This window comes from Hibiscus syriacus, unplaced genomic scaffold (genome assembly GCF_006381635.1).
Source record: "Hibiscus syriacus cultivar Baekdansim isolate YM2019G1 unplaced genomic scaffold, ASM638163v2 tig00110422_pilon, whole genome shotgun sequence".
NCBI lineage: Eukaryota > Viridiplantae > Streptophyta > Magnoliopsida > Malvales > Malvaceae > Hibiscus > Hibiscus syriacus.
In genome coordinates, this window is record NW_024062732.1 from 573,954 (window position 1) to 598,703 (window position 24,750).

At 33.9% G+C, this 24,750-nt stretch overlaps 1 pseudogene; it reads left to right on the forward strand.

Moving 5' to 3' along the window:
• Positions 1 to 1,277: 1,277 nt before the first annotated feature.
• Positions 1,278 to 24,471, forward strand: LOC120124642 (annotated as a pseudogene).
• Positions 24,472 to 24,750: the final 279 nt, after the last annotated feature.

Consider the following 24,750-nt stretch of genomic DNA (forward strand, 5'->3'; position numbering starts at 1 on the left):
AATAGTATTAATGTAACAGCTGTCCTAACCTTTCACTCAGTCACATACATCAAGGGTTTACCATATTATTATAAGAGAGCTAGGGTTCCATCCATAAGGGAAAAGGCATAATCCCTAGACTGTTGGAACTTTTTTAGGCCTTTAATTACAGAATAATATAATGCAAAGTATTCGTTTTCATCCTTTTTATTAGGCCATAACCTAACTTTGGTAAGATTTCTTTTCAGTACTCTTATCTGCAATTCACTCACTAATCTGGAATCTGGTTTGATTTAGTTTAATATACAAAAAGAAAGTGTAAAAAATAATTTCGTAGAGTTAGGGTTTATAGCCTTGGCCTCATTGGATATAGCTCAGAATTTGATGCCTTTCTTGTCGTTGAATATATATATATGTAGCTTAATTACGATCTTATTAATATCACTGCTCATTGGCGAGTTTGGCTGCAGGTTATTTGTGAAGAAAGTTTTGAGGAAATTCATGATTATAAAGTTCTAATTAACGCTCAATCGCTCCTGTTGCAGTCACTGGTGTTTGAATTCGTGATCTCTAGGAACAACAACGACCCCATTAACCACTGAGGTTAATTGTTTCGTGCATGGATTATGATACTTGAATTGTGAAGTCGTAAGATGAATAAAATCAAAGAACTAAGCATCTGAGTTCAAGCTTCTTAAGTTACACACCAGGCTTTCTCTAATTAAAAAATGTGGTGGATATATATATACAGATTTAGCCCATTTCATCTAATCCATCAACTCGTCCGAGTCACGGGCCTTAATGGAAACAATGAATTGAGAGGCTGCATTTTATTTTCTTTCTATTTACGTTTCCCCAAATTGGAACTTTGGTCAAATATGATGCTGATCTTTGTATTTGAATTTTGTTTAAGATTTAATCCTCATACAATTCAGAGATAAATTATTATGAATTCGGTAAACAGACTTGATAGTAAGCACATTTTAATATAACAACACTAATCGTGTCAATGAATATACTATATTTGTTAAAAAAATATATTTTAACTTTTTAAATATACAGAATAATTTTCAAACTTTATTAAATTATAGGGGCTGTCTCATATTTTGACCTTTGACTTTTGGTTTTTGGTTTTATTAACAAATTAACCCTCTAATAATACATTGTTCCACTTAGAAACTTAATTGTTCTTTTTGTAAAAAAAGTAGTACTTAAACTATTTTTTTTTCAATTTATCTAAAAAACATAACAATATTAAAAGTTGTTGACAATATTAATAAAAAAAATGATACGTGAAAATGGCGTATGGCAATACCGTTCATGATATATATTGTGATACGTTGGTATTAGTTGATATTACCAGCATTCTTTCTGTACGCACTTATGCTTTCTGAGTGGTAAATTAGAAAACAAAATAGTTCAGGTACTATTTTTGACAAAAAGTGAAATTAAATACTAAGTGAAAAATGGGTTATAGGGGTCAATTTGTGAATAATTTATCTCTGAAAAAAGAAGAAGACAAGAGGCCAAGTGCCCAGCCAAACAGGCCAACATCCGGAGCAACGTTAAATGTTTAAACATTTTCGTCGCTAAAAACATTGCTCAAACTCAATCGAAAGTCTTATATCTGATACGTATATATTTCTCTGGTCAAATCCAAATCCACGAGACAAACACACAGGTAAGGTAAACAAATTCTGCCGACGATGGCGAGGGCATCTCCGGCCTCGCGTACCCGGACCGATTCTACTCGGCGGCCTCTTAAGCTGGCTTCGGCGGGTCTCTCAATTCAAGCAACCAGGACATTGTCTCCAGGTTCTTCAACGACGTCGCTTTGATCCTTTTCGCCTTATACCAGCAGGTAATTTCACTGTTCTCATTTCCCATCTCTCTTAGTTCATTGGATCCCGCCTTCTCCATACGACACCAGCTTGTTAAGTTTTTGCTAATTTCCAGCAATGTGATGTTTTTTCTTATTTCGTACATTAGAATTGATTTTCCATATACATGTATTTGAAGTATAATTCTGGTAGGTGTGGCTTTGCACTCTGAATTTAGGACAATTCGAATATTCGATTGTTGATCTCTCGGATAACTGAATAAACACTTATGCTGTACGTGAAATATGAAGCTCATTGTAGACACCCGTCTTTTTATTATTATTTAATATTATTAATATTATTTATTATTATTATTATTTTGATTATTTTAATTACATTTTGCAGGTTACAAATCAAGCCCAATCGAGGCCCAAAACAGATTACAAGCCTAATCCCGGTTACAAACCAACAACCCATTCAGCAGACCCAACACAGATGCAGAACCCAAGTGCTGACCCGGAGCCGATCTAAATCGGCCCAAGAACCGACCCGACCTGAGATAAATAGGGTTTCATAACCCTAACTCTAGCTATCCGCCGTCGCCTCCAACTTCTGTTGATATTGTTTCCGCCGCCGTCGACAGATACCTACCTACACTGAACGAAACCCCATCAGTCAGAACCAAACTCAAAGAAAACCCAATAGAAAAATGAAAATAAAATCTAAACATATCTTCCCAAGGAGATTTCCTCGGTAACAGTCTAAACAAGTAAAATAAAGCCATCCATCAGTCAAAACGAAAATCATACATGCAAGCATAAAAGAAGAGAGACTAGTTTCCAGAAAGGGGATTCGAAGGGAAGAAAAAAGAGGAGAGATTCAGAGAATTTTTGAAACAAAAAACAACAGAAAAAAATATATTGGGGATTCGGGAAAAAGCCAAAGAAAGAAACTGAGAAAGAAAATAGAGAGAAAGGGAGGAGGAGCTTACCGAACACCACACTCGTCGGAGGGGGGCCAAAGGGTCATCGAAGTCCACGAGTTTTCGGAAGGTAACTCTTAGATCTAGGACTCTTGAGAGGATTTTAGGCTAAGGGGAGTTGAGTTTGGGGATAAGGGTGAGGATTGGATCGTTTTTAGGGTGTTTGTATCCTCCGGCTGCCATGGGCTCCGCCATGAGTCCCTCCGGCGGCAGGCGGCTTCCTCTCTCGGCGTTGTGGAGTTGAGAGAGTTTGAGAGACTCTCTCTCCTCCCTCAGTTTGAAACCGAAGCAAATGAAATGGTGCCATAATTTTGGCCTTATTTTGGGGTTATATAGTACATTTGAAACGATGCAGTTTTGAAAGGGGGTGATATGAAATTTCATGCCTAGGATATTTATGTTCGGGGCCCCAAACTTTTGTAATATTGGTATTTCGATAACCAATGAAATTTTAAATTCCTTTTACTTTGAGCTCCTATTTTATTTTATGTTATATTCTCGTCCATATTTCCTTTTAAAATGTTTTTGGTCTTATTTATGTTCGGATCATTGTGTTTTAGAACATTTCTCTTTTAGCAATATATGTTTAGAACATTTCATTTTAGTCACTATTTTAGTTTATTGTGTATTTTTTTAATATTCAAATTTGGTCATGACATTTGTATATATTTTATTTTAGCCATTGTTGTATTTAGGTTTATTTATTGTTTAGTCCTCCATGTTTCTTGTTTATTTTATTTTAATATGTAAACATTCATGTTTCTTGTTTATTTTATTTTAATCTGTAAACATTATTTAGGGGTTATTTTTGTTTCTGGTCCCTGTATTTATTTTAATTTGATTATTAGGGCTCTGATTTGTTCATATTTATTTATTAGACCCTTTTAGTTTCTATTAATACCATTTAAACCCTTTAAGATTCTATTTTTATTGTTTTAGTCCCTAAGTTTCTATTTTGCTATTTTAGTTCTTTAAGTTTATGTTTTATCCATTTTGGTCCTTGAAGTTTCTATTTTATCTATTTTGGTCCCTGAAGTTTCTTTTTTATATATTTTAGACCCTTAAGTTTTTGTTTTTACTATTTTAGCCATTTAAGTTTATGTTTTGGCCATATTAGTCCTTTAAATTCCTATTTGTACTATTTTGATCCTTTGAGTTTATGTGTTTACTATTTTGGTCCTTTATAATTTCAAATACTTACTTTTTGCTCATTTGTATTTAGGTTTGTAATATTTATTTGTTTTCATTTCAATCCCCTATGTATGTACATATTGTAAATGTTGTTATTTTATGTGGTAAATATTTTAATTTACATCATATGTGTTTCTATTATATTTCCTTAAATATTAATGTTATTTGAATAGTTTCGAGAACACGAATTTGTAGAACGAGGGTGGAAAGTATCACTTGATCGAAGTGGTACAATCTAATACGACATTCGAACAAATACGAACTTGAAATAAATCAATTTTATTTTACTAATTAATTTATTTTACTGATACAATGTGTGTTATTTTAATTCATAATTTATTTCATTGTATGTGAATTCAAATCGTCGATTTTCATTTATATTCGATTCATATATTTGTTAATGAGGGAATATTCTTTTATTGATAAGAAATAGCCGAGTTAGCTTTCCCAATGGAGGATTGCTAATTTCGAGATTTTTTTCAAGTTAAAGAATTTTCTGTAATTAATTAATTCGAAGCAAATTAAACAATGTTCAATAAACGAATCATCTTTTAACTTTATATTCGATTTGTAATTTCCACCACTACGACAACGTGTAAGCGACATAGTACCAATTTTTGGGCGTTGTGGGGGTGCTAATCCTTCCCCATACGTAACCGACCCCCGAATCCATTTAATTAAATCTTTGGTGATGCAGACCAAATTTTGTCTTATAAAATGTTTTTTCTTAAAATTGTTTTAAAAGACATTTTTAGGTATTCGACCTACCTAACCAAAGGTATATGGCGACTACATTTCCATTTTAATCCAAATCAATTCAAAACCAAAATTTCCAAAATTAAAGTTATAATCGTTTTTAAACAATATTTAATAATTTTTCAAAAAAATGGTTATGATAGCTTGGCGACTCCGCTGCGGACTTTTTTTTAGAGAGTCAGGCTGTAGGTCGCTTACTCATTGTCGTTTGGTGAAAATTATAAGTTCGAATATTTAGTTAACCTATGATCCTTTTATTGAAGTTTTAATTGCTTCATTTTTATTTGTTATACTAACATTTGAATTTTATTTTTCAGCTCTGTCCAAGTTTTTTGTCAAGTTTTTTTTCGTTTTTGAGTCAAAGGTAGGTACGCTCATTCTCACACACATCACATATATTTGCATAACATAAGCTCTAGACAAGAGCTTCGATCTGAAGTAGTCAGGGTGAATGCTTTACTCTCGTAAGTATTTATTCTTCGTATGAGTTTTAGCAAATAACCCATGGGATACATACCTTATACCTTCGTAGGAATTTATTCCTTGTATGGGTATAAGGCAGTGAATCCCCTTGGATTGAACGCGTTCCGTTCGAAACCTGTAATGGGTGAGGATCGAGGGTTTGGTAGGCCAATGGGGCACTGACATCAAGGATAATTTGAGTACCATTTTCCTATTAAAGTTGAAACCATGCATATAGTGAATCGTAGAACGGTCACCCTAGGTATAGCTATATCGAACCTCTGTCCGTCAGTAGGTACCCAAAATAAGTGTATACGAAGGAGGAACGACTCTAAACCTTTCCTTTTTTTCTTTAAATTCTATTGAATAAAAGCATGCAAATTAGATACCATGTGGTTAGGATTAATTTCTTGAAAAATCATTTTGGGTAGATAGCATGTCCGGGTAGGATCGCTATATAATTAAAGCATGCTCGGGTAGATTTCATGATCGGGTAGGTATTATATTTATCTGTAGATATCATCTTTGATCTCTATTGATTATTTTACTTATACAAACTCATTTTCCTCTTTTGTTTGTGTCACTAACTTATTTATTTTGTTTGTGTCATTTTTCATTCTTCTTTGCATTGCATTGCATCATCATGATATAATGCAAGAGTGTTGACCCGCAAGGGGATATTCGAGAGAAAATTTTCACAAGAAGAGATAAAAAAATTTCAATCAAGCGGTCGCTTACACAAACATGCACTGAGGGTTAAAAGAAGTCCAGAGTATCAGAATAAGACTTGATCAAAGATCGTGTAACATTCAAGACTGATATGATGATCCACTGATCAGAGGAGTAATCCAATAGTAGATTCTCATATATGATCGTTCTATCGCTAACCATCAAGGAGTGATACAACAACTTCAGCACCGCCGGGGCATTAACGGAGTCAGATTATAGAACGCTTGAGGGGCATCATTTTCGAGGACGAAGATCCGAGATGAAACAGTGATCCACTTCAAACTCAACATCTAAGTGAAAGCATGTCTATAAAGTGGACTGTCTTGTAATGTGGAGGCTTTTATCTTTGGTGAAAATTTTATATGGTATTTATCGTTGGGATCAACATTTTTTGCATCTACATTTACATCATTGCATTTTACACAACATTCATTTAAGCATTTTTACATGCATTAATCATACCTTGTGGGAAACTTTGAGGAAGCGCTTCTAACTGTTGCATTCACACAGTACTGAGAATGGATGCAAAATTCGAGCAACTGAAGAAAGAGCTGGAAGAGAGTTTGCAAAAGATGCAAGCAGAGTGGGACGTTAAAATGAATCAGGCACAAAAGGCCACCATGGATCGTATCTTGCAAATTCAAAGCGACCTAATGGATCAAATGGTAGCAAAATTGGCTGGGCTCAACCAAGAAAGAGGCAAAGAGAAAATTTCCTTGACCAGAGGAACCTCTGAATGTGTGATAGCCCATGTTAGTCCCTAAATAATTATTTCACCCACAAGTTTCCAAGCTGCCAAGTAGGCTTCTCAGCCACTAAAGCTTGTACAACTGTGATAAATCCTCGGGGTAATTCTACTAATCACAACATGCCAAATCCTGATAAGATGAGAAGAGCCAATAACGAGATCACGAAGAATCTGAAATAGTGGTGCAGAGAGACATTCCAGGGAATGAGAGGACAAAGCTCTCACTACGAAATGGATGCAACATAATTAGTACTAGTTTCTAACTTGGTACTTCCGTCCAAATTAAAGATACCCGACTTTGAAAAATACAGTGGAACCAGTTACCCTAATGCCCATCTCACGATGTTTATCCGAAGAATGACTGGTACACAAACAATGATCAGATGTTGATCCACTGCTTCCAAGCCAGTTTGATTGGACCCGCTTCTAGGTGGTATAACCAATTGAGTCGTGCCCAAATCCGCTCTTGAAAGGATTTGACTAGTGCCTTTCTGGGCCAATACAAGCACATGATTGATATGATCCCTGATCCAATCGCGTTTCCGAATATGGAGATGAGAAGTGATGAGAGCTTACGACAATATGCTCAACGATGGAGGGATGTTGCGTCTCAAGTACATCCGTCGATGACTGAAAAATAGTTCATCACTCTATTCATTGACACATTGAAATCTCTATATATCAACTACATGATAGGAGCTGCTACCAAGAGTTTCTCTAACATCGTCATGTGTGGAGAAATGATCGAAAGTGCTTTCAAGAATGGTCAGATAGGAGGCACTAACAATACTGATAATGAGGAAAGAGCTGAGATTAACATCGTGGGATCTTATTTAACTAGTTTGGGGATTAGACCTCATAATGTATTCCGTGAAAAGACTCGCATCAATCAATCCCAATGACATATTAGAAGTTGCTCTCAAATCTAGTTGAGATGAATCTTGTGACTCTAGTTCAATCCAAACCAAGAGAGGCCCCTTATTCTGAAGGCCATGATATTAACGCCAAATGTAGCTATCACATTGGGATCTCAGGGCACACCACTGAGAACTGTGGGGCATTGAAACACAAGGTTCAAGATCTGATTGATTCAGGGGTAATGACTTTCAATGTATAGTGGGGCATTCTGATCGGGATTCGTTTGGGGCATCCATCAGGAATTTTGTTGCATTCGCATGTATGTCATCTTGTTTGAACTTGTTTTTCTTCTGTACTTCTTATGTTTGTAAATCACTTGACTTTCGAACATTTCCTTCTTAGGAAATGAACAATGAGCAAATTTTAATCTTGAATTTTTAAATATCATTTTAATTAAAATCTTTTTAATAATTGAGGTTGTAAATCTTTGAAAAATACCAAGATTGAACCCATGCAAAACAAAGTCCCCTTGATCCTAATCTAAATACACACCAGAATATATACATTTCTCTTGCAATGACCGAACTAACCATTTAGTCGCCTGTACAACCAATCATCTTGGCATTCAGGTATGTGTTAGGAGCGGACAAAATGGGGCAACTAACACATAAGATTACAAAACTAATTGGTTTTTATTTCTGTTAATGACGTTCAATGATGATCATTATCTTCTCAGATGGAATGGTTGAGTGGGTGAGTCTAGTTTAGGTTAGTTGCTTGGGAATTAAACTCTAACGATGGGATTTTCTTCCTTTCAACAAAAACCTGGGCTATAACAGGTTCTCCTCAACGAGCTTAAGAAATGGAATCCGTACCAAATATATATATATATATATATAATAAAGCTGAGCTATTCCGCTAAAGCAATTGGTAATAGAGGAAATTCGAAAGCCCTAGCTTTATGAATAGATTACATTCAAACCATGACATTGATCGGGTACTTGGCAATTCGGTGTTTGCTCCATTATGGTTGCCAAGTCGAAGACTTTGTAACGACATGAATCCTTCAGCTAGCTGAACAAAGACAATTAGAAAATATATATACACAATAAAGCTTAATTCAGTTAGCCAAACAATGGAAAATTAAATCAAATTTAATAAATAAAGAGTTTCAGTGAATATGGACTAAGAAAGTTGAGGAACATCTGTTATAGTCAACTTCACATGAGCACACTGAAATCTCATTTTTAGATCGATATTTCTGCACTACCTTGACTATAGGAGTCTACGAAGCTTGAACAAATGGAAGATTTCAGAGGGGCATGTCGTGATCTTCACGATGACATTTTGTCCGCCTCCGATTAAAATGCTAAATCAAGAAAGAGGGGCATGCCGTGATCTTCATGGTGACCGAATCGATGAAACAAACCCTAGAATTTAGATTGCCAACCTCTAAATTAAAACAACCTTTCTATCTTGATATTTTTCAAAGATTTACAACTATCAAAGATTAAAAAAAACATTTGATTTTTGATATTCAATGAATTCATATTTTTGAGATTTGCTCTAATTGTGAAGCCGAAGAAGGGGCATTATTTTAGTTCATTTGACAATGAAAAACCACATATTCTTTCTTCGTCAAGTTGTTTTCAAAAGAAGAAAAACATTTTCAAACAAGATAATCTCTCTAGAGGCATATCTTGAAATTCAACGAATATCTCTCTAAGCTCAAGATCAAAGTTGGGGGAACATAATACAAAGTTTTGGGGCAAAATTTGACAAAAAGATATTAATACACATAGTATGCAGAGTCAGACTGCTCTCGCAACCATTCTCCTTCCAGATCGAGAAAAACATACATACATACATACATACATACATACATACATACATACATACATACATACATACATACATACATACATACATACATACATACATACATACATACATACATACATACATACATACATACATACATACATACATACATACATACATACATACATACATACATACATACATACATACATACATACATACATACATACATACATACATACATACATACATACATACATACATACACATACATACATACATACATACATACATACATACATACATACATACATACATACATACATACATACATACATACATACATACATACATACATACATACATACATACATACATACATACATACATACATACATACATACATACATACATACATACATGCATACATACATACATACATACATACATACATACATACATACATACATACATACATATACATACATACATACATACATACATACATACATACATACATACATACATACATACATACATACATACATACATACATACATACATACATACATACATACATACATACATACATACATACATACATACATACATACATACATACATACATACATACATACATACATACATACATACATACATACATACATACATACATACATACATACATACATACTACATACATACATACATACATACATACATACATACATACATACATACATACATACATACATACATACATACATACATACATACATACATACATACATACATACATACATACATACATACATACATACATACATACATACATACATACATACATACATACATACATACATACATACATACATACATACATACATACATACATACATACATACATACATACATACATACATACATACATACATACATACATACATACATACATACATACATACATACATACATACATACATACATACATACATACATACATACATACATACATACATACATACATACATACATACATACATACATACATACATACATACATACATACATACATACATACATACATACATACATACATACATACATACATACATACATACATACATACATACATACATACATACATACATACATACATACATACATACATACATACATACATACATACATACATACATACTACATACATACATACATACATACATACATACAGTATATTAAGACAGTTTTCACCTCACTTGAGGGCAAATTCAATAAAAAAACAAATAAATTTCATTTTTGACATCCATCATAACATTCAAGATAGTCAGTCAAAAATGCATCATTTTGATCTCTCAGAAAATCAAAGCTCGGAAATGATCAGATGTCTCTAACTTGAAGAAGCAATGATTTGACTTCTTGAAGTCAACAATCAAGATATTTCCTCAACATGCAGGAACAACCAGACTTTCTATCACCTGTGTGGGTTTTTAAACAAAAATTTGTCTCGCTTGAGACAATTTTCTACAAATTTTGAGAATTTTAAAACAAATTTCATCTCATTTAAGATAATTTCTCTTAAAACAAACTTCGTCTCGCTTGAGACATTTTTCTTTGAGATACGAATTTTGAATTTGATTCACTTGAAACAAAATTAATCTCACTTGAGATTGTTATTTCTTTCAAAACAAATTTCGTCTCGCTTGAGACATTTTTCCTTTGATATACATATTTCAAATTTGCTTCACTTGAAAAAATTAATCTCACTTGAGATTGTTGTTTATTTCAAAACAAATTTCGTCTCACTTGAGATATTTTCCCTCAGAATACAAATTTATTTTACTTGAAACAAAATTAATCTCACTTGAGATTTTCAAAACTGATTCGTCTCATATGAGACAATGTAACATCCCAAAAGTCGGGTTAATGACCAAAATAGAAGTTTTGAAAAACTTATTGAACAATCTTAGAAGAGATTAAAAGTTCAAGGATTTAATTGGAAAATTTTGATGTTGGATTAAATAGTAAAGTTTGAAAGTAATAAGAGTAAAATGGTCATTTGGCAAGGAAAGATTTTTTATGGTTATATATAGCCCACGTGGATGAGAGGAAGCGAAAATCCAAGCTTCCAGATTTCTATTCTTCTCAGTTCTTCTTTGTGAATGAAGACCCCAAAACAAAGGTAAGTTTCATGGTTAGTTAATTTCTTGCTGAATTTAAGATTTGTTTAGGACCATTAGATGATAATTAAGCTTAAGAAAAGCTTAAGATATCTTAAAAGCAAATGATGATGGAATTAGGAGAGATTAAATATTAGGAGTTCTTGAATGAAATTTTGGAATAGAGTTCATAATTAGAATTGGAAGTTAAATTTGACTTGTCAATGGGTGAATTAAGGGATATGTAGTGTTAGAATTGAAATTAGAACAAGTAGAAAATTTAGTTTGATTCTTGAATTTCATACGGAGGACGAGAGTTTGAGGTTAAAGATATGTTAAAGGGTTAGAAATGTGTTTGTGTATGTATCCTTGAGTTAAGGGTATTAAAGGAGTTAAGTTATGAAGTAATTGAGCTAGAATGAAGTGATTTTCGTGCTTAAAATATGATTTTTGGGATAGGGGCATCGATACCCATTCAACAGGTACCGATACCTCAAGAGTAAAATTTCAGGAAGATATTCAAAGGGTACCGATACCTTAATGATGGTATCGATACCCCCTTGAAACTAAAAAAATTGAATGTAATTTGGGTATCGATACACTGTATGTGTATCGATACCTTAGTTAAGGGATGTATCGATACCTTATAGGGGGTACCGATACTAGTGTAATTAGAAAATGAAGTTTTTCCTTTCCTTTAGTTAAGGAATGTAAGATTAGAGTAGGTTATTTAGAATACTGATATGTATCAATATATGATTGTGTAGATATCGATCGAGAGCAACGTCCGGACAAGTCAGCAAGAAATAGTCATCGAGGAAAAGATAAGAGATCGATATTGACTAGTGAGGCCAGGTGAGTGTATAAGGATAATAAATATGATCGATGAGAAATTAGACTTGTGATAAGTCTGTTTCTTACATGTTGAAATATATGATTGCATGAGAAGAATAATGATTAGGATTGATATTGTGTGATATGACTTGTATGCATTAAATGTCATGTGAACATAAGAGGATAACATATAAATTATATGATATGAGATAAGTGAAAGCATGCATATATGATATATGTTATGAAATAAGATATATATTTATATGGTTACATGAAATACATGAGAAAAAGTATATGTGATTAAGAGATACAATCCATAAGATATGTGACATGTGAATTTTATCGAAATGATCTACGTGCAAGTGAATATGTGATAAATATAAAGTATAATGCCCATATTATGTAATATGAGAGCTAGGGGTATAGTTGGAATGCCAAGAGTCGAGGTTTCTACGTGGTCCTTCGGGACATATATGTAATTCTGTGGAACATATGTGTGGTACATATATGTGGTACTTCGGTACACTTATTTAGTCCATTGTATTATGTATATGGTTCTTAAAGAGTGGTCATTCAGGACATAGTGGTCATTCGAGACAAATATTCAGTGCCCCTAGTGGGAATTTATACGAGCTATGATGACAGCATATGTGCACAACCTCAATGAACTCACATATCATTAGTTCTCAAAAGTGTACATGGGCTAAACAAAGAAATAACATAAAGAAATCTTGTATGATATTTTACGTTTTATTTGTGAAAGGTATAATATAAAGTGCTTCAAAGATTAAGATCGAATTATATGTTCTAAATGGATTAATGATAGTAATAATGTCAATAAAGTGACTAGAATAGTGATGATATGCGTGCATGTATATAATTTGTTATATGAACTTGTATATGATATTTGTATTATATTATTATATGAATTATGAAATGTTCATGAATTATTGAGTATATAAGATTCACATTATACGTGTTTTATGCCTTACTAAGTCAACGAATTGACGTGTGTATGTTTCACACGTAGGTTCGTGAGCAAAAATAGGGGCATGGATAGGCAAGACAGGTCAGTTGCTCCTTTCCAATGACCAGATTAGAAAAACATATTTTGAATAATATGTATTTTGTTATATAGAAAGTGGTTGGCATGTAAGATAAAAGATTTGAATTGGATCCGCTCTGATAAGTTTTGTAAATTCTTTGATATAAATGGTATAAAGTATGCAATTTGATTTAATAAAAGTCAACATTTTGATTCTTTTGTAAAAGTACTTGTTTTAATAGTCAATGTAACATCTCAGACTCGTATTTGGGTCGGATACGGGTTGGGGGTGTTACAGACAATTTCCCCTTGAAGCACAAATCCTGAAATTGTTTGCCTTGAAATAAAACAAACACCTTTGAGATTGTTTCCCTAGAAACAAAATCAACAATCTTTTTCTCTTAAAACGAATTTTGTCTCTCTTAAGACAGTTTCTCTTGAAATAAATCTTTGAGTCTGTTCCTTTTGAAAATTCTTTGAGTTTGTTTCTCTTAACAAAATCATATTTGAGGCTATTTCTTTAAAAACAAAGTTGTCTCTCTTGAGACGTTTCTATTAAAAACAACCTTTGAGATCGTTTCCATTGAAACAAATTTTGTCTGCCTTGAGGCAGTTTCTTTGGAAACACAAAATCTTTGAGTCTGTTTCTCTAGAAACAAAACCATCTTTGAGTCATTTCCTTGAAACAAATTTTGTCTCTCTTGAGACAACTTATCTCGAAGCATCATCTTTGAGTTTTTTTTTCTTGAAACAAATCTTTGAGTTTGTTTCTTTTGAAACAAATCTTTGAGTCGGTTACCCTTGAAACCAAAATCCCTAAAGATGGATAACCGTCCTCATCACGTAAGAACCGTGTCATCCCCCGACCAGATCTCTTCATTACGTAAGAGCCGTGTCACCCCTAGATAACCAGCCGTCCTCATCACATAGGAACCGAGTTATAACCCTTCCTAAAGATGGCCATAACTCTTCATCACGTATGAGCCGTGTCATCCCCCGACTAGATCTTCTCATCACGTAGAAGCCATGTCACCCTTAGACAACCCGAACTATTAATCACATATGAGCAGTGTCAACAACAAACACTATCCAATTTATAAGAAAAAGGGGGAGAACCAGACAAAAACGTGTTGTCTTGTAGTCTTTGCCCTATTCTTGTTAACACAAGAATGTGCAAAGAGGGGCAGCTGTAGACACCCATTTTTGTCCGGGTCTTCTTTTTATTATTATTTAATATTATTTATTATTTTAATTACATTTTGCAGGTTATAAATCAAGCCCAATCGAGGCCCAAAATAGATTACAAGCCCAATCCCGGTTGCAACCCAACAGCCATTCAGTAGACCCAACATAGATGCAGAACCCAAGTGCTGACCCGGAGCCGATCTGAACCGGCCTAGGAACCGACTCGACCCCAGACAAATAGGGTTTTATAACCCTAACTCTAGCTATCTGTCGTCGCCTCCAACTTCTGCTGCTGCTGTTTCCGCCGCCGTCAACATATCCATACCTACAGTAACCAAAACCCCATCAGTCAGAACCAAAATCAGAGAAAACCCAATAGAAAAATGAAAATAAAATCCAAACATATCTTCCCAATGAGATTTCCTCGGTAGCAGTCCCAACAAGTAAAAAAAAAAGCCATCCATCAGTAAAAACGAAAATCATACATGCAAGGATAAAAGAAGATAAACCAGTTTCCTGAAAGAGGATTCGAATGGAAGAAAAAGAAGGAGGAGATATTCAAAGCATTTTTTGAAACAAAAAAACAACAGAAACAATATATTAGGGATTCAGGGAAAAGCCAGAGAAAGAAACTGAGAAAGAAAATAGAGAGAAAGGGAGGAGGAGCTTACCGAACACCGCACTCGTCGGAGGGGGGCCAAAGGGTCATCGAAGTCCACGAGTTTTCGGAAGGTAACTCTTAGATCTAGGACTCTTGAGAGGATTTTAGGCTAAGGGTAGTTGAGTTTGGGGATAAGGGTGATGATTGGATCGTTTTTAGGGTGTTTGTATCCTCCGGCCACCATGAGTCCCTCCGGCGGCGGGCGGCTTCCTCTCTCAGCGTTGTGGAGTTGGGAGAGTTTGGGAGACTCTCTCTCCTCCCTTAGTTTGAAACCAAAGAAAATGAAATAGTGGCCTTATTTTGGGGTTATATAGTACGTTTGAAACGACGCAGTTTTGAAAGGGGTGATATGTAATTTCGTGCCTGGGATATTTATGTTCGAGGCCCCAAACTTTTGTAATACTGGTATTTCGATCACCAATTAAATTTTAAATTCCTTTTACTTTGAGCTCCTATTTTATTTTATGTTATATTCTCGTCCATATTTCCTTTTAAAATGTTTTTGGTCTTATTTATGTTTTGATCATTGTGTTTTAGAACATTTCTCTTTTAGCAATATATGTTTAGAACATTTCATTTTAGTCACTATTTTAGTTTATTGTGTATTTTTTTAATATTCAAATTTGGTCATGACATTTGTATATATTTTATGTTAGCCATTGTTGTATTTAGGTTTAATTATTGTTTAGTCCTCCATGTTTCTTGTTTATTTTATTTTAATCTGTAAACATTATTTAGGTGTTATTTTTATTTCTGGTCCCTGTATTTATTTTAATTTGATTATTCTCTAATTTGTTCATATTTGTTTATTAGACCCTTTTAGTTTCTGTTAATACCATTTAGACCCTTTAAGATTTTATTTTTACTATTGTAGTCCCTAAGTTTTTTATTTTTGCTATTTTAGTTCTTTAAGTTTCTGTTTTATCCATTTTGGTTCCTGAAGTTTCTATTTTATCTATTTTTGGTCCGTGAAGTTTCTATTTTATGTATTTTAGACTCTTAAGTTTTTGTTATTACTATTTTAGCCATTTAGGTTTATGTTTTGGCCATATTAGTCCTTTAAATTCCTATTTGTACTATTTTGATCCTTTGAGTTTATGTGTTTGCTATTTTGGTCCTTTATAATTTCAAATACTTACTTTTTGCTCATTTGTATTTAGGTTTATAATATTTATTTGTTTTCATTTCAATCCCCTATGTATGTACATATTGTAAATGTTGTTATTTTATGTGGTAAATATTTTATTTTACATCATATGTGTTTCTATTATATTTCCTTAAATATTAATGTTATTTGAATAGTTTTGAGAACGCGAATTTGTAGAACATGCGTGGAAAGTATCACTTGATCGAAGTGGTACAATCCAATACGACATTCGAACAAATACGAACTTGAAATAAATCAATTTTATTTTACTAATTAATTTATTTTACTGATACAATGTGTGTTATTTTAATTCACAATTTATTTCATTGTATGTGAATGCAAATCGTCGATTTTCGTTTATATTCGATTCATATATTTGTTAATGAGGGAATATTCTTTTATTGATAAGAAATAGTCGAGTTAGCTTTCCCAATGGAGAATTGCTAATTTCGAGATTTCTTTTCAAGTTAAAGAATTTCGAATCAAATTAAACAATGTTCAATAAACGGATCATCTTTTAACTTTATATTCGATTTGTAATTTCCACCATTACGACAACGTGTAAGCGACACAGTACTAGTTTTTTGGCATTTTGCCACACACGTAACCGACCCCCGAATCCATTTAATCAAATCTTTGGTGATGCAGACCAAATTTTGTCTTATAAAATGATTTTTCTTAAAATTGTTTTAAAAGATGTTTTTAGGTATTCGACCTACCTAACCCAAAGGTCAATGGCGACTCCATTTCCAATTTAATCCAAATCAATTCAAAGTCCGCCAAATTTTCCAAAATTAAAGTCATAATCGTTTTTTAAACAATATTTAATTGTTTTTCAAAAAAAAAAATTAAATATGACACTCATATTTTGTCAGGTCGCTGATTTTCTGAATTGCTACTCGGTTTGAAGGCTACTGGAGGTCCTTGTAATGTTCCAAAACCGAGTTTGTGGAATCCTGTGGAATCTTTAATTTTACCTTTTTAGTCTTGTTCTTGTTGAGTTGTAATGGTTACGCTTAAGGTGATAATGTTTTGATCTATTTGCTCAAAGTGGTGCTGATGATGGCAATGTTATTCGGAGAGATGTGAATGGATAGTCATACATGTGGGTTGGATTTTATTAGTTGTTTCAACATTTAGTGACATTGTGGCATTGTTCTGCGTAGTTTATATAAAACGCCCTTATTTTTTTGGTTTGTTTATTGTGTAACTCAAGGATTAGATGATCAAAGCAATTTATTATATGTCAAATAGATTTTTGCGTAGTTCCCCCCCCCTTCCTTTTTGATATTTGTTTGATAAAGCTTTTCACTTAATACAGCTGGCAGCAACTTGGAAACATGGTTTCTACAGAAGCTATGCGTTTCTTTGTGAAGATAATGGAGGTTTAGACCGATAACTTTTTGTGATTTTTTTTATGTGTATGAATCAATTTAGTTTGAGAATTATCTTCTATTTTATTCCTTGTTCATTGACTTCTTGTTCAGGAAGAAGAACCAATATGGTTTTAACGAGCTTCTAACTCTGGCTTGGAGCTAGGGTTTCAAATTGTAGACCGAAAACGCGATAGCGGTCGTGATTTTGCGGTAGTGTCACCATCTGCAACCGGTTTTGATGATTTTTACGGTGGATAACGGATTCACACAAATAGCAGTATGTCGCGTCCACAATTTAACGGGTAACAGTGTATAGCACCGATAACGGGACGCTATTATCATTATCTACCGCTACTGTAAAAAAAAACAAAACTGAAACCTTACGTGCGTCGTCAAGCTTCTCCATTGGTGAAAAAGTTGAGCAGTAACGAGGGACTTCTACTTTGTCTTTGTTTCAAAAAATGAAAGGTCAGGAGAGTGAAGAAGGGGGAGGGGGGAGTTGAGAGTAAAGCATATTTTTTTTTTGTTTCAGACAATGAAATCAGAGGAGGAAGGTGCAGGGGAGAGTTGAGAGCAAAAGCATAAAAATTTTTTTCCAGACAATGAAAGGTCGGAGAAGGGGAGGGGAGTTGGTTTATTTCTTTTATTTTTTAGAATAATTTTTAAAATATAATTTTAAAGGATATATTAATTTGAAATCCCTCTCACTTTTAGAATTTATAATTTAATCCCTAGTTTAAAATTTAAATTTTATTTTTTATTTAATTTAGTCCTAATTTCAGTAATTTAAATTTTACAATTTTATTTTTATTATATTTAATTTAGTCATTTTAGGGTAAGTTGTGCGACATTTAAAAAAATTTACAACCGCGATACCCGCAATGTCATCCATTATGTCTGCAACTGCGATAAACACGATGCTACCGAAAACGCGACCGCACAATTGAATGCGAGTAATCTGTTACTTTCTCATTTTTGTTGTTGTCTGATTTTAATATTTCCCGTGGTCTGCTTTTTTAGCAGTTTTGGTCGGGCAACTTTATCATTTTAAGGGCATGTAACTCTGTTACAGATCTTGTTCTCAACTTTTAGAGTTTGTGTCTGCACAATTGCTCTTTTCAGACTGTAGTTAAAATTAAAATGAGAGAAGCCAAGTTGCTCATCGGAAGTGCTTTTATTGAGGATTGTAGTTCTTTTTACTTTCATTTACCTACCAAACTTGTTTGCATATTCACAGCATAATTCAAGTGTTGAGCCTCTCATCGAGAATAGGAATTCTTTTGCGGAGACAACAGAAATTACTGTTGAAAGTGAAGGGCTGATGGAAACTCAAGACAAATATGTGTCAGAAGTCCTTGGTTCTGTTGTTGTGTATAATCAATGGATTTCACCTCCAATAACTGGTCAACGTCCTAAAGGCCGATATGAGGTGTGGGGGTTTGTCATTTAAACCAGTCATTTCTTCTTCATCTTTCCTTTTTTCCACATCAAAAGAATGTTTGCTCTTACTTGTCAGCATGCAGCAGCAGTTGTCGAGGACAAGATGTATATACATGGTGGAAATCACAATGATCGTTACCTAAGTAATCTTCATGTAAGTAGTTCATTTACCTTTTAAACATGCAATATACATGCTTATGCAATTCCACAACGAATTATTTTTGTAACATCCTACGCTATATTCCTTATACAATTCAGTTTTATGTATGGTTTTGGACATGAAACGAAAATTTTCTAATGCATTATTGTTCTTAGACTCATGTATCAGTATATTTTTCCTCGACTGATTTCATGTCTCTAACTTAAGGTTTGATGCAGGTTTTAGATTTGAGAAGTTGTACATGATCAAAGGTTGAAGATAAGATTGGATCTAAGTCAATGGAACTGCCATCTACTATAAATATAACCCCTTGTGCTGGTCATTCATTGGTTAGTAGAGACATGGCTTTCTATTTTTTTTTCTTTGATTTCACAAAAACAGTGTTCTCTAAGAAAATTTTCACTTTTCTTTAGAATATGTTGGATCAAATTTATTGTATTCATGCTTAACTCTCTCTGTCCCTTCTACTTTTCCCGTAGATACTTCTGGAGAACAAGTTTCTTTAAATTTATGGCCATAGAATCTGTTTGAGTGCACATTTTATTAGAATCTGTTTGCTAAAAGTTATTGTATTCATTCTGATTGTCTTTCTGCAGTTTTTTTTATTTAATTCTCTCTCTCCCTTCTGTTTTTCCCCGTAGATACCTTGGGAGAACAAGCTTCTTTCAATTGCTGGTCATACAAAGGATCCTTCTGAAACTATTCGTTCTTTTCCCTTATAACAATTTAAAATTTTGAGTATTTATTTTTCTCCTTTCTCTTGTTTTCTTGTTCTATTGTGCTGTATTTTTATGTCAGTGAAGACATTTAATCTGCAAAGTGGCACGTGGTCAATGTTGAAAACTTGTGGAAAAGCACCGATATTTATCTTTTCTTCTGGTTAATCATCTTCGTCTCTCCGGTACCAATTACAAAAAGATTATAGCAGTATATTGAGAAACTTTAGCAGGATCATGATTGTTGTGGTATTCACAAAGAATTAGACCGGCCTTTGGATTTTTTTATGCCTCTGAAATGGTCTGGAATTAACCTTTCTTACTCATTTGAATACGTTATTTAAGAAACTGAATAGAATGTTGATTGAAAGGCAGTGTTTAGCTGAAAGTTTATAAACATATTGGTATGCTTGAACAAAGGCTGGAGGTAAACCTTGTGAAGCAAAAATGTCGATTGCATATCTGTGCTTATATAGTTTTCTGGCCCTTTATTTTCTTAATGGTAAAATTCTTTGAATTTTTATGAAAAGTTCTTTCTTAATAGTTATAAGTTTTTCTCCCTAATTTGAGTGTCTTGCAGTTTTCTCGTGGCGGTCAATCTGTGACCCTCTTTGGAACAACCTTAATAATATTTGGTGGACAAGATGCAAAGCAAACACTCCTGAATGATCTACATATACTTGACCTGGGATGAAATTGACGCTGTGTAAGAATATTTTTGGCAATTTTGGTCCCGCGATGTCTCTCTACACTCCACACATGTTACTGGATGCCTTCATTTTTTTTTTGTTAGAGATATGCTACCAGTACTTCTATAGCCTTTATCAGGGAGATTGTAAATGATTTTACATTTTCCACCTTAAAAATATCAAAAGCTGGCTTGAACTAGGTTTGTTGCAAAGCACAAGCAGCATCGTTCCATAATTTTCACCTGCTAGGTTCCACTATCATAACAGCTATCTGATGTTTCAATTTCTATCTTTTTCCCAAGACTAGCTTGCCATCAAAATTGAATTCACAATTACATCAGCTTCATTCCAGTAATGAACTTATCATTTAAGTTAACAAGAAATGCTTTATATAACTGGAATTGGGATAGTGATCCAAAATTACTTCACATGCTTGAATTATTTCTTTTTTTTTGTTGGGGGGGGGGGGGGTACACTGACATTGGGCATGCGGCATATTTGTATCCAAATTCCGCTTTTCTAGTACCATATCTGAGCTTCGCTTCTGTGTGACTTATATGTATGTAATCCAACCTGTTTATAAACAGACATTTATGTAGTAAAATTCAGCATGATACAATCCTTGTAGTATTTCTATTTTGAGTAATACCTTTTACCCAATTATTTATAGATTGGACAGTTATATTCCACAATAACTCATAATATTTGTTTATATTCCAGAATAATATTTGTTTATTCTCATAGATTGAACAGTTATATTCCACAATAACTCATAGAAGCTTCGCTTCTATGCGACTTATATGTATGTAATCCGACCTGTTTATAAACAGACATTTATGAAGTAAAATTCAGCATGATACAATCCTTGTAGTATTTTGTTGTGTCCCTGCGATAGAAGAAGAATAATCGAAGGAAATTGAGGAAATGGAGATTAAAGAAGAGAAGAAAAGGGATTCAAGAAAACTGAGAATTCATTCATTCATTTCATGCCTTCAGCCCTACCCAGTACATTGCTTATATATTTACATTGTACTAACCATTTACCAGCTGGCAATACAGCTGTCTCTAACAGTTAGATTCTCTTACAAGTGTTGTTGGTGTGACTTCACTGCTGGCAACCTTAATTGAAATCCTTAACCCTATTTTCAATTTCTCTAATTCTCCTCCGTCTTCTCCGATTTCTATATCTCTCATGATCATGACATATTTCTATTTTGAGTAATCCCTTTTACCCAATTATTTTATATATTGAACAGTTATATTCCACAATAACTCATAATATTTGTTTATTCTCATCGTCATGCAGGGGTACCTCCCTCACCGCGGTCTGGACATGCTTCTGCATTACATGCTGAGCGTTATCTTCTTATTTTTGGAGGGGGTTCACACGCTACATGCTTCAATGATTTGCATGTCCTTGATTTGCAAATTGTAAGATAATTACTCTTTCATTTTTTGCATGTGCTTTTGAGAAATTAGTATATTTATCTTCATGTATTTGGGTTTATAGATGGAATGGTCAAGACCTACACAACAAGGTGAGAAACCCGTTCCTAGGGCTGGTCATGCAGGTGTGACTGTTGGGGAGAACTGGTTTATTGTTGGTGGTGGAGACAATAAAAGTGGTAAATGTCTCACTTCGAAATCAATTAGAAGATTACAATTGTGAATTGTTCCTTGGATGACTTTCCCACTATATGCTTAGTTTAGAGTTACTATAGTTATACTGTCAAGTGTCCTTTTATATGAAGATAAGAGAACACTTTGTTGGGATCTGTTGGTTGCCTGGAAAAACTTACTTTCAATTACTGCTCCTTGGTCTTCATTGATTATCCTGCTTTCTTCTTCCAGGGGCATCAAAAACTGTTGTGCTTAACAAGTCAACCTTAGCCTGGTCAGTTGTGACATTAGTTGAAGGACGTGTTCCTCTATCTAGTGAGGTAATTGACAATTTACAAATGCTTGTTCCCCGTAAATTTGTTACATGTGGCATGTGTAAAACCTTTGTTTGTATTATGCATCATATGTGTATTGGTTTAATTGTGCCGGTAATTTTACAATTTGGATCAACAAGGGATGCTAGAGAAATGCCTATAAATAAAGTAGACTTTCTACATTTGTTGTTTTGATTTTCTGTGATTATTATGATCATTTGACTGGATTTCTTTAGTGACTTGTTCATCATTTTTATTCTCGTCAATTAATTTCATTGGCTTTTAGACTCAAAAAACCTGTTTGGAAGAGTAATGTAATAGTTTATCAGGTCGAAAGAAACTTCCTTTGTTCACTTCCTTTTTACCTAATTGTCTTGATTGTAGGGTTTAAGTCTGGTTGTAGGCTCACTTAATGGGGAAGATATATCTTTTGGAGGATATAATGGGCTCTACAACAGTGAGGTATAGACGGTTTTAACCTCTTTTTATATGGCTAGGCCTTTTGGTTACTGTATGGTAATTTATGGTTGGTCATCAGGTTAATGTTCTTAAGCCAAGTCACAAGTCAACCTTGCAATTGAAGATGGAGGATCCTGTTCCTGATAGTGTCTCTACCGTGCATTATGCAGCAAATTCTACCAGAGATTTGGAATCCGAGTTCGAAGTTGGTCAAGAAGGAAAAGTACGAGAAATTGCTATGGATAATTTTGAGCCCATGGTATGTAATATTTTGATAGTAAATATCAATTCCATTTAAGCTTCATTGGATATCTGTGGTTGAATTCTTCTGATAAAAAGTGCATGCTTGCTCCTAGTATGTCTTGAGTGCCTCTGTTTCATATATCTGATATCGTGATTCCAGTTTACATGATAACATTCTTACTCAACATAATTTTTTTCTTATTTTATTCACTCTTATATATACACTATTTTTTTTACCATTCCTTATTTTAAGAATTAAGGAGTATTGAAGTTTTAAGGTGTTCAGATTGTCATTTCCTGTATCATCAGTTTTGTTTCATTCACTTTAAGTATATGCAGAAATTCAAAGGTGAGGAGACTAGTGAGCACATTCTAGCAATGCTCAAGGCGGAGAAGGAAGAACTGGAATCATCACTCCACAATGAGCAATTTTTGTCTGTCCCGCTAAGGCAAGAACTAGCAGATGCCAAGGCTCAAAACACAGACCTGTACAAGGTGGTTTTTTCCGATGTATGATGGCGGGTCATGTAGTTCTTTGACTACAGTGGTGTTTATTAGCTTAACAATTTTACTCGCTAAATTCCATTTACATCTTAGGACCTCCAATCCGTACGTGGTCAACTTGCCTCCTAGAAGTCAAGATGTTTCAAATTAGAGGCATATGAGAACAATGGTATATTTATTTGATCTGTTTTCTCCTTGAATGGGCATCAAACTCTGATTTCCTTTGATACAACTGCTCTCTGATTGCTCTCAACTTCGCTGTTTGCATGAATTTATTTGGCAGATAGGCTATCATAGTTAACATTTCTCTTGTTTTCGTCTAATACTCTTGAATCAACAGGTTGATGTTGCGGAACTGCGACAGAAGGTTCAGAAAATTGGAACACTACAAAGGGAACTTGAACTCCTGCAGCGACAAAAAACCACATCTGAACAAGCTGCCTTAAATTCAAAGGAGCAGCGAGCCTCAGGTGGTGTATGGGACTGGCTTGCAGGAAGCTCTCCAGAAAATGAGGACGAGACTGAAAACCTAATTAAATAAGGATAGTCATTCCTGGTGCAATGTTCTATCCATCATGGAAACAGGCTCAAAAACAGCAGCAAGGTCGACGGATCTCAGATCTTTCCCCAAATCATTCTTTTAACGGGAAGCATATGCATTGGGTACAATTTTTCATCAAAATTTTGGTAACATAGATGTCCTTTTTTCTACTTAACCTGGTTCTTTCTATTAAGTGGATAACTTCAAAGGTTTCCGACTGAGTATATGTTGTAAACACTTATTTTCGTCCGAGATCCTTTCATGTTATAAAATATATAGTTTAGCATATATTATAATATATTATATAGTAT